Genomic DNA, 10,639 nt, shown 5'->3' on the forward strand with positions numbered 1-10,639 from the left:
AAATCATACAAAATATGTTTATCTGACCACAGCAGAATTAAGTCAGAATTCAGTAACAATGTCTAGGGAAAAAATAAAAAGTGTAGAAATGAAATAATACACTTCTAAATAAATCATGGGTCAAGTAAGAAATCACAAAAAAAAAAGAAAATATTTTGAACTGAAAGACAATAAAAATATAGCATTTTAGAATCTGTGCGATGAAACTAAACCAAGGTTTAGAGGGAAATTTATAGCTTTAAATGTTTACATTAGAAAAGAAAAGTCTAAAATCAATTACTTAAGGTTCCATCTTAAGAAGCTAGACTAAGAAGAGAAAAGTAAACTCAAAGTAGGGAGAAAAAGGAAACATTAAAAAGCAAAAATCAATGGAACAGAAAGCAATAAAGAAAATTAACAAAACCAAACTCTGGTTTCCCAAGAATATCAACAGATTTGGTAAATCACTAGCTACACTAATCAAACAAATAAGAAACGAGAAAACACAAATCATCAAAGAGATTTAAAAAAAAGACTGTTGATAAAGAGATCACATGAACTAGTCTGGGGTACTCAGGACATATATAGGGCTTGAAGAAAACTATATGAGTTTCACTGGTAGTAAGTTCTGTTCTTTTTCATCCCTAACTGGTTCATTCAGTGAGTAAAGAGCAATACTGCATCATGAGATCACACACTTGTTTTAAAAAGTGATTTTGAGAAGCGACAATATTTATTGCCAGCAATAAAGAATCCGTCTGTCAATGCAAGAGATGCAGGTTCAATCCCTGGGTTGGGAAGATCTTCTAAAGAAAGAAATGGCACTCCTCTCCAGTATTTCAGCCTGGGAAATCTCATGCACAGAGGAGCCTGGAGGGCTACAGTCTGTGGGGTCACAAAAGAGTCAGACACAACTTAGCAACTAAACAAACAACAAAACAAAACAATATTTATTGCTAGGAATGTCAATATGGGTTTATTATCCTAATTTACAAAAGGTAAATTTGCAGGATTTTCTCTTTGACTACTTTCTCTCTTAATTTTGACACACTCCTCTTCCACATAAAATTTTAATTTAGCAACAATTTAACTCTAATACTTTGGCCACCTGATGTGAAGAACTGACTCATTTGAAAAGACCCTGATGCTGGGAAAGATTGAAGCCAGGAGGAGAAGGGGTCGACAGAGGATGAGATGGTTGGATGGCATCACCGACCCGATGGACATGAGTTTGAGTAAGCTCCCGGAGTTGGTGATGGACGGGGAGGCCTGGTGTGCTGCAGTCCATGGGGTTGCAAAGAGTCAGGCACGACTGAGCGACTGAACTGAACTGAACTGCCCTACAGACACTTATGTATTCATTTCTAGTTAAATATTTTATTATATGTGGATATATAAAATTTTTAACACATAATTCTAAAATCTTTGAATAATATTCAGTCAGACTTTAAGTTTTTGGATGAAAAGAAAGCAATAATAATAAAAAAGGGGGAGACCTTTTTTGTGATAACCATGGCCATTACATACACAGTATACACGTGCACACACACACACACACACAGAGTATATTATCTTAATTTGGTTTTACATTATAATTCTGGCAATTAGTTTTCACTGAACTAGTGAAAATATAGAATAGCAAAAGAGAAATGAGTCAAACATTAGCTTAAACTATTAACAACAAATCCCTAAGAGCTTTTCTTTTTTTTAAATAAAACTTTTAAGTTCATTTCTAAATGAGAGTCCCCTTGGACTGCAAGGAAAGTCCAATCCCCTTGGACTGCGAAGAGATCAAACAGCCAATCCTAAAGGAAATCAACCCTAAATATTCATTGGAAGGACTGATGCTGAAGCTGAAGCTCCAATTCTTTGGCCACCTGATGCAAAGAGCCAACTCACTGGAAAGACCCTGATGCTGGGAAAGATAAAAGGCAGGTGGAGAATGGGATGACAGAGGATGAGATGGTTGGATGGCATCACCAACTCAATGGACATGAGCAAGGTCCAGGAGATGGTGAAGGACAGGGAAGTCTGGCATGCTGCAGTCGATGGAGTTGCAAAGAGTCGGACATGACTGAGCAACTAAACAGCAAGAACAACTAAGAAAAATACACTATTGGACAAAATGTAGACTCATTTGTGGACCACAGATAAGGTAGATAGTGGCAAAATCATGTATTTATGGTATCTTAAAAACTAAATGCATATGCTCTTAATATATCCAAAGCCAAAGAAGTATTAAATCTAAACAAAATAAATTCTCATATAACCCTGTTGTCAAACAAGTTACTTTCTTTCTGGACATCTGTTTCCTCACCTATAAAATGTTGATAATATCTACCATTCAGGATTATTATAAGGATTAAATAGTAGTACCTGCTGAATTATGAGATAGCAGGTGATTTGGGAGTAGGCAGGCACTGAGAAAAAAGTAACTGTGGGATGTGCTAATCCAAATGAATGAGTAAAATCTGAGTCAGAACATATGAAATGTTTCCCTCAAACCACAGCTAATCCAGTACAGAGAAGTATTATGCTTCTGACAGACTTTTAAAATGTTAAGTCTGACTAAGGATTACAGTTTCAATATATTTCTTTTATATAGGAAGGTAAATAATAATCATCTTGATTAAAGATTATTTGTCTTCTCCACAGGAAACCTTAGCAACCAAATACACGATATTCGCCAGTTTTCTATAACAGGAAAATCGTATCACCCATCATTTAAGCCTTTGGAAAATAAAGAGAGATACTTTTTAGAGTCCAGGAAGGCATTATAACATAAGGACAAAAGACCTAAACTAGCCCTGTCCCAGAGAAACCAGAAAGTAGGATAATTCAATCACCATCAAAGCAAAAATAAACACCACAACTAGAAACCTTCTATCAATTACTATCTGCCTCACTCTTCCCACTGCAACTACTTTGCTAATCTCTACTCCTTCCAACCTACCCAATAGCTGAAATAAACTCAATTATCTCCAAATTCATCTTATAATTTTCCCTAACTCAAAGACTCGACTGTAGAAAACATATGCCTACCATTTTACAAAAATATCTTGTTCGTTATGTCTTCATACAAGCAACATATGCCATTCTGAAATATTTTTTTTATGAATGTTGCTGATATGGCTCAATGACCTATGATAGCAATAGCACATACATAGTTTAAGTCACTCATAAGGTCAAATTAAAACAGTAAGTTTTAAAACATCATAGTATACAAATGTAAGCTACTAGCTCCCCCCCCAAATGTTTTAATATTCATTATTTTAATTATCATATTGTAGGCCTCTTAACTTTGCTTATAGACTACAAGAAGCAAAACACAACTCTGGAGAGAATAAACAGAAAAAAGATAGCAAATCCAAAACACAGTTTTTACAACAATATTATTAAAGGCTGTTAAAAAAGGACCACAAAATCAAATATATATTTTAGATGAATTAAGCTGCTGACTTCTTTGCAGTCATAAGAATTACACAATTTTGAGTAAAATACACATCCTAGACTATTAATAACCCTGTTTACTTTATTAAGTAAATTTAATTACATATTTGAAGGATCTCCATCAAGAATAAAAACTAAAGAGTTTTCCTACTTGACCACAGAAACAAAAAGTCAAAGAAACTATACTACAATTTCCAATGTTATTTTCCCCTCATTCCTTAAATAAATACCTTTCTGATAAATCACTCTAGAAGTCTCTAGAGTACCAAAGCCAATATGGAGATATATTATAACCAAAGAAATATTTGATAAAAAATGTGGCACTCTAGAACACACAATATATAAGTAATAAATGGACAGTAAGATGTCTATTATACCAGATAAATGCTTTCAATATCTACACAATAGGAAGAATCACCATAACATCCCTACATAAAATGAATTACTGCCCTCAAAAACCAATTTGTCAAGTTTCTTAATTGGCTAATAAATTCTAAACACATGTAATCAAAATAAATATCCTAATATTTTATCTTTCGAAAAAATAACGACAATACTTCAAATAGTCTCAAGTAGAATACTATAAAATAGACTATATTTACCATAAATTAAAACAACTATAATTAAAATTATATTTATAATTTTATATTGATTAAACTAACATGGATTCCATGTCAAGATGACATTTTGAACTCAGATATCTACTTTCATCTCCAAAACAACCAAAATCATACCAAACAGGAATTAAAAAAAAAAAAAAAAAAGACATACGCTCAGGGAAAGAGATGCACTTTTGAAAAGGGAAGTGTCCACTTGTGGCTTGGTGGTAAAGAGAAGCAGAAAACAAGGTGCTGAAGCTCAGGGCTCTATAAAAACAAGAGGACATCAAGGATCTGAAAACAGACCTAGCTTTCCCCATAAAGTTTCCCATTTATTAAAGAAATTCCACCTCACTGCATTAATGATAGCATACTGCCATTCAAGAAATCTTGTAAGTCACACAAAACCTTCAGCCCATCAATTAAATTGTCTGTTACTGCCAATCCAGGAAAATTTTGTACATTATCATAAACAACAAAAAAGAATCTAGAGAAATCCCTGGAGGTCCAATGGTTAAGACTCTGAGCTCTCACTGGCAAGGGCTTCAGTTCAATCCCTGAATCTAACATCCATACAAAGCAACTAGAAGAAAACAAGCAAAGTTAGACCCAAAGTTTTTAACTGATAACAAACATACACCACAAAAAAACACAGCAGAAGAGACTATAAAATTCAAATATGAATTTTGGTTGTTGTCCAGTTGCTAAGTTATGTCTGACAACTCTTTGTGACCCCATGGACTACAGCATACCAGGTTCCTCTGTCCTCCACTATCTCCCAGAGTTTGCTCAAATTCATGTCCATTGAGTCAGTGACGCTAACTAATCATCTTACCCTTCTTCTTTAGACTTCAATATTTTCCAGTATCAGGGTCTTTTTCAATGCGTCAGCTATTTGCATCAGGTGGTCAAAGTATTGGTGCTTCAGCATCAGTCCTTCCAATGAATATTCAGGGTTGATCTCCTCTAGGATTAACTACAGAGAAGGCAATGGCACCCACTCCAGTACTCTTGCCTGGAAAATCCCATGGACGGAGGAGCCTGGTAGGCTACAGTCCATGGGGTCGCTAGGAGTCGGACACGACTGAGGGACTTCACTTTGACTTTTCACTTTCATGCATTGGAGAAGGAAATGGCAACCCACTCCAGTGTTCTTGCCTGGAGAATCCCAGGGACGGGGGAGCCTGGTGGGCTGCCCTCTCTCGGGTCGCACAGAGTCGGACATGACTGAAGCGACTTAGCAGCAGCAGCAGCAGGATTAACTAGTTTGATTTCCTTTCAGTCTAAAGGACTCTCAAGAGTTGTCTCTAGCACCACAATTTGAAAGCATCAATTCCTCAGCACATAGCCTTCTTTATGGTCCAAACCTCACATCCATACATGACTACTGGAAAAAACAGAGCTTTGACTATACGGACATTTATCACAAGTGATGATTTTGCTTTTTAGTATGCTGTCCAGGTTTGCCACAGCTTTCCTTTCAAAGAACAAGCATCCTTCAATTTTGTCACTGCAATCACCATCTGCAGTGATTTAGGAAGACTGTTTGGTGATATCCACGTGTAGAGTCATCTCTTATGCTGTTGGAAAAAGGTGTTTGCTATGACCAGTGTGTCTCTTGGAAAAACTCTGTTACCTTTTCCCTGCTTCATTTTGTATTCAAGGCCAAACTTGCCTATTATTCTGGGTATCTCTTGACTTTCTACTTTTGCATTCTAATCCCCTATGATGAAAAGGACTTTTTTTTTTTTTTTTGGTGTTAGTTCTAGGTCTTATAGGTCTTCATAGAACCAGTCAACTTCAGCTTCTTTGGTATTACTGGTTGGGGCATAGACTTAGATTACTGTGACACTGAATGGTTTGCCTTGGAAATGAACCAAGATCATTCTGTCACTTTCGAGGCTGCACCGAAGTACTGCATTTCAGACTCTTTTCTGACTATAAGGGCTACTTCATTTCTTCTAAGGGATCCTTGCCCACAGTAGTAGATATAATGGTCATCTGAATTAAATTCGCCCATTCCCATCCATTCTAGTTCACTGATTCCTACGATGTCAACGTTTAAGCTTGCCATCTCCTGCTTGACCATGTCCAATTTACCTTGATTCATGGGCCTAACATTATTCCAAGTTCCTATGCAATACTGTTCTTTACAGCACTGGACTTACTTTCACCACCAGACACATCCACAACTGAGTGTCATTTCTGCTTTGACCAACTGTTTCTTCTTTCTGGAGCTATTAGTAATTGCCCTCTGTTCTTCTCTAGTAATGTATATTGGACACCTTGCAATCTTCAGGAGCTCATCTTCCAGTATATTTGTTGACTTTTCATACTGTTCATGGGGTTATCACAGCAAGAATACTAGACTGGGTTACCATTTCCTCCTCCAGTGGACCACATTTTGCCAAAACTCTTCACTGTGACTTGTCGGTCTTGGGAGGCCCTACATGGCATGGCTCATAGCTTATGATGGGCCATAAAGCTAATCTCAACACATTTCAAAGTTGAAAGGTCTTCAGGCTTTGGTCTCTAACAATAGTGAAGAAAAAAGAAAGAAACAAAAGACAACTAGAAAAGCCTCTAAATGTTTGGAAATAAAGTAACATATTTCTATATAACACACAAGAAAGGTGAAGTCACAGTTTTATTTGAACTAAATGAAAACTAAAATATGGCACATCTAAAATGTGTAGGCTATAGCTGAAGTATAAAAAAGAGGATTTGTAGCATTGAATATGTGTATTAGAAGAGAATAAAGCTAAAATAAATGATCTAAGCTTCCATCTCAAAGAATTAAAAAAAGAATGGAAAACTATACTCAAAGATGGAAAAAAGAACCAGGGGATAAGAGGAAGGAGGAATAAATTGGGAGACGGATGATATATAGACACTATTATGTATAAAACAGGCAACTAGTAAGGACTTGGTGTAGCACAGGGAACTCTACTCAATACCCTATAATGACTTATGTGAGAAAAGAATCTAAAAGAGAGTGTGTATTTAGCCACTTAGTAGCGTCCAACTCTTTATGATCCTATTGACTATAATCGATGGGATTCTCCAGGCAAGAATACTGGAGTGGGTAGCCATTCCCTTCTCCAGGGAATCTTCCCAACATAGGAATCAAACATATATATATTTAAAAAAAAAAAAAATATATATATATATATATAACAGATTCACTTTGGTGTACACCTGAAACTAGCACAACACTGTAAATCAACTATACTCCAATAAAAAAATTTTTTTTAAAGATAGTAAAAGGAAAGAAACTTGAAAAGCAAAAAATGAATTAACCAGAATATCAAGAAGGACAAAGTTGATTTTCGGAGAAGATTAATAAAGCTGATAAATCCTTGCTGGAAATGACAAAGAAAAATAAATCGCAAATAAAATAATCATTTCTGTAGTTAAATGGCCTTTTGCTCCTAAGCTATTAAAAGCTATGGAAATAGCCCTCCACTATAAACAAGTAGAAAAGCAGACAAAATGTGTATAACAACTATGTCAGACATTGGACAAATGGCAGCATACAAGTGTGACTCCCTAAGAAAAGGCAAACAAAAAAATGGGAACCTTGGGATTGCCCTGGCTTACTGCCATGAGGAAGTTTCCAACCAACAGAGCATGGAGAGAAAGATTTATAGACTTGCTGAGCTAGGGAGACAGAGACAAACCTTCAAAGAGGCTAAAGTACTGAGTTTTCTAAGGCATTATACCAAAGAGAAGAAGTTGGACAGAAAAGGGATTCTCTAGAAATCTGCATAGGCTCTTTAGTTCTTTGACAAGTTCCAGTCTACAAATATGTGAGATTAAATGCCAAAAGACCATGAAAAAATACACTGGACAGCAATACAAATTCAGAATATCATATGGGAGAGAAATAGTGTTCTACCAGTCAGAGTTGAGACACTTTGTACATAAGGTATTGTATGGAGTCAAGTATTAATTTTGGAGCTAAATTAGCCATAGAATAAAGGTACTCTGGATCCATCCTAACAGAGCTGAAAAGCAAGACTTGATATTGTCAAAATACTACCTGGTGAAGTTAGATCATTGCTACATGAGGCTTACTATATTATTGTCTGTTTTAATGTATGCTTAAAATTTTCCACTCAAAGGCTAAAATTATTATTTGAAACATCATGCCTTCTTTATGGTACAACTCTCATATCCATACATGACCACTGGAAAAACCATAGCCTTGACTACATGGACCTTTGTTGGCAAAGTAATGTCTCTGCTTTTGAATATGCTAAGTTGGTCATAACTTTTCTTCCAAGGAGCAAGCAAGCATCTTAATTTCATGACTGCAGTCACCATCGGCAGTGACTTTGGAGCCCCCCAAAATAGTCTGTCACTGTTTCCTCATCTATTTGCCATGAAGTGATGGGACCAGAAGCCATGATCTTAGTTTTCTGAATGTTGAGTTTTAAGCCAAGTTTTTCACTCTCCCCTTTCACTTTCATCAAGAGGCTCTTCAGTTCCTCTTCCCTTTCTGCCATAAGGGTGGTGTCATCTGCATATCTGAGGCTATTGATTCCCAGCAACCTTGATTCCAGTTTGCCTTTTATCCAGCCCGACATTTTGCATGAGGTACTCCGCACATAGGTTAAATAAGCAGGGTGACAATATACAGCCTTGACATACTCCTTTCCCAATTTGGAGCCAGTCTGTTGTTCCATGTCCGGTTCTAACTGTCACTTCATGACCTGCATACATGCTTCTCAGGAGACAGGTAAGGTGGTCTGGTACTCTCATATCTTTAAGGATTTTCCAGTTTGTTGTGATCCACACAGTCAAAGGCCTTAGTATTGTCAATGAAACAGAAGTAGATGATTTCCTGGAATTCTCTTGGCTTTTCCTATGATCCAACAGATATTGGCAATTTGATCTCTGGTTCCTCTGCCTTTTCTAAATCCAGCTTGAACATCTAGAAGTTCTTGGTTCATGTACTGTTGAAGGCTAGCTTGGATAATTCTGCTAGCATGTGAAATGAGTGCAATTGTGCAGTAGTTTGAATATTCTTTGGTCCTGCCTTTCTTTGGAATTGGAATGAAAACTGACCTTTTCCAGGTATACCAAAAGACTATTTTAAATATACCCAATGACAAAATGCTATTTTGTTAGAAAATACACACATTCTGAATTTTAACTAAGATAATTAAGTGCACTAATATTCTTCAGCTTTGGTCACTAACTGAGTCTACATCTACCTCACAGATATTTATCTGGATCAGTACTGTTGCCAAATCAAAGTTAACTGTCCTCACTAAGTACAGAGGATAAAGCCTCTAGCTATTGTAGACCAAGTATCTGTAAACAGGGATTATTTGTGCATCCCTGTAATTCCCTATTCATAGTGCCGTCACTATTATAACTATATATAACATATTGCCCTAGTAGAAAATTCTGAAACACATGGGAATACCAGGCCACCTGACCTGCCTCTTGAGAAACCTGTATGCATGTCAGGAAGAAACAGTTAGAACTGGACATGGAACAAAAGACTGATTCCAAATAGGAAAAGGAGTACGTCAAGGCTGTATATTGTCACCCTGCTTATTTAACTTATATGCAGAGTACATCATGAGAAACACTGGGCTGGAGGAAGCACAAGCTGGAATCAAGATTGCTGGGAGAAATATCAATAACCTCAGATATGCAGATGACACCACCCTTATGGCAGAAAATGAAGAAGAACTAAAGAGCCTCTTGATGAAAGTGAAAGAGGAGAGTGAAAAAGTTGGCTTAAAGCTCAACATTCAGAAAACTAAGATCATGGCATCTGGTCCCATCACTTCATGGCAAATAGATGGGGAAACAGTGGAAACAATGACAGACCTTATTTTGAGGGCTCCAAAATCACTGCAGATGGTGACTGCAGCCATGAAATTAAAAGACACTTACTCCTTGGAAGGAAAGTTATGATCAAACTACACAGCATATTAAAAAGAGACATTACTTTGCCAACAAAGGTCTGTCTAGTCAAAGCTATGGTTTTTCCAGTAGTCATGTATGGATGTGAGATTTGGATTATAAAGAAAAATGAGCACTGAAGAATTGATGCTTTTGAACTGTGGTGTTGGAGAAGACTCTTGAGAGTCCCTTGGACTGCAAGGAGATCCAACCAGTCCATCCTAAAGGAGATCAGTCCTGGGTGTTCATTGGTAGGTCTGATGTTGAAGCTGAAACTCCAACACTTTGGCCACCTGATGCGAAGAGCTGCCTCATTTGAAAAGACCCTGATGCTGGGAAATATTGAGGGCAGGAGGAGAAGGGGATGAGATGGTTGGGATGACATCACTGACTCAGTGGACATGGGTTTGGGTGGACTCTGGGAGTTGGTGATGGACACGGAGGCCTGGCATGCTGCAGTTCATGGAGTTCCAAAGAGTTGGACACGACTGAGAGACTGAACTGAACTGAAGTGCCCTAACTGAAGAAGAATCTATCTTATTAAAGTTTCAGATACATTTCAGTTCAGTTCAGTTCAGTCACTCAGTTGTGTCCGACTCTTTGCGACCCCATGAACTGCAGCACACCAGGCCTCCCTGTCCATCACCAACTCCCGGAGTTCACTCAAACTCATGTCCATCCAGTCCGTG

At 37.2% G+C, this 10,639-nt stretch overlaps 1 protein-coding gene across 1 annotated transcript in view; it reads right to left on the reverse strand.

The window, feature by feature from the left end:
- Nucleotides 1-10,639, reverse strand: part of LOC104988513 (serine/Arginine-related protein 53) — a 239,406-nt gene that overhangs the window by 134,832 nt on the left and 93,935 nt on the right. The window lies entirely within an intron of this gene.

This window comes from Bison bison, unplaced genomic scaffold (assembly GCF_000754665.1).
Source record: "Bison bison bison isolate TAMUID 2011002044 unplaced genomic scaffold, Bison_UMD1.0 scf7180017864135, whole genome shotgun sequence".
NCBI classification, from domain to species: domain Eukaryota; kingdom Metazoa; phylum Chordata; class Mammalia; order Artiodactyla; family Bovidae; genus Bison; species Bison bison.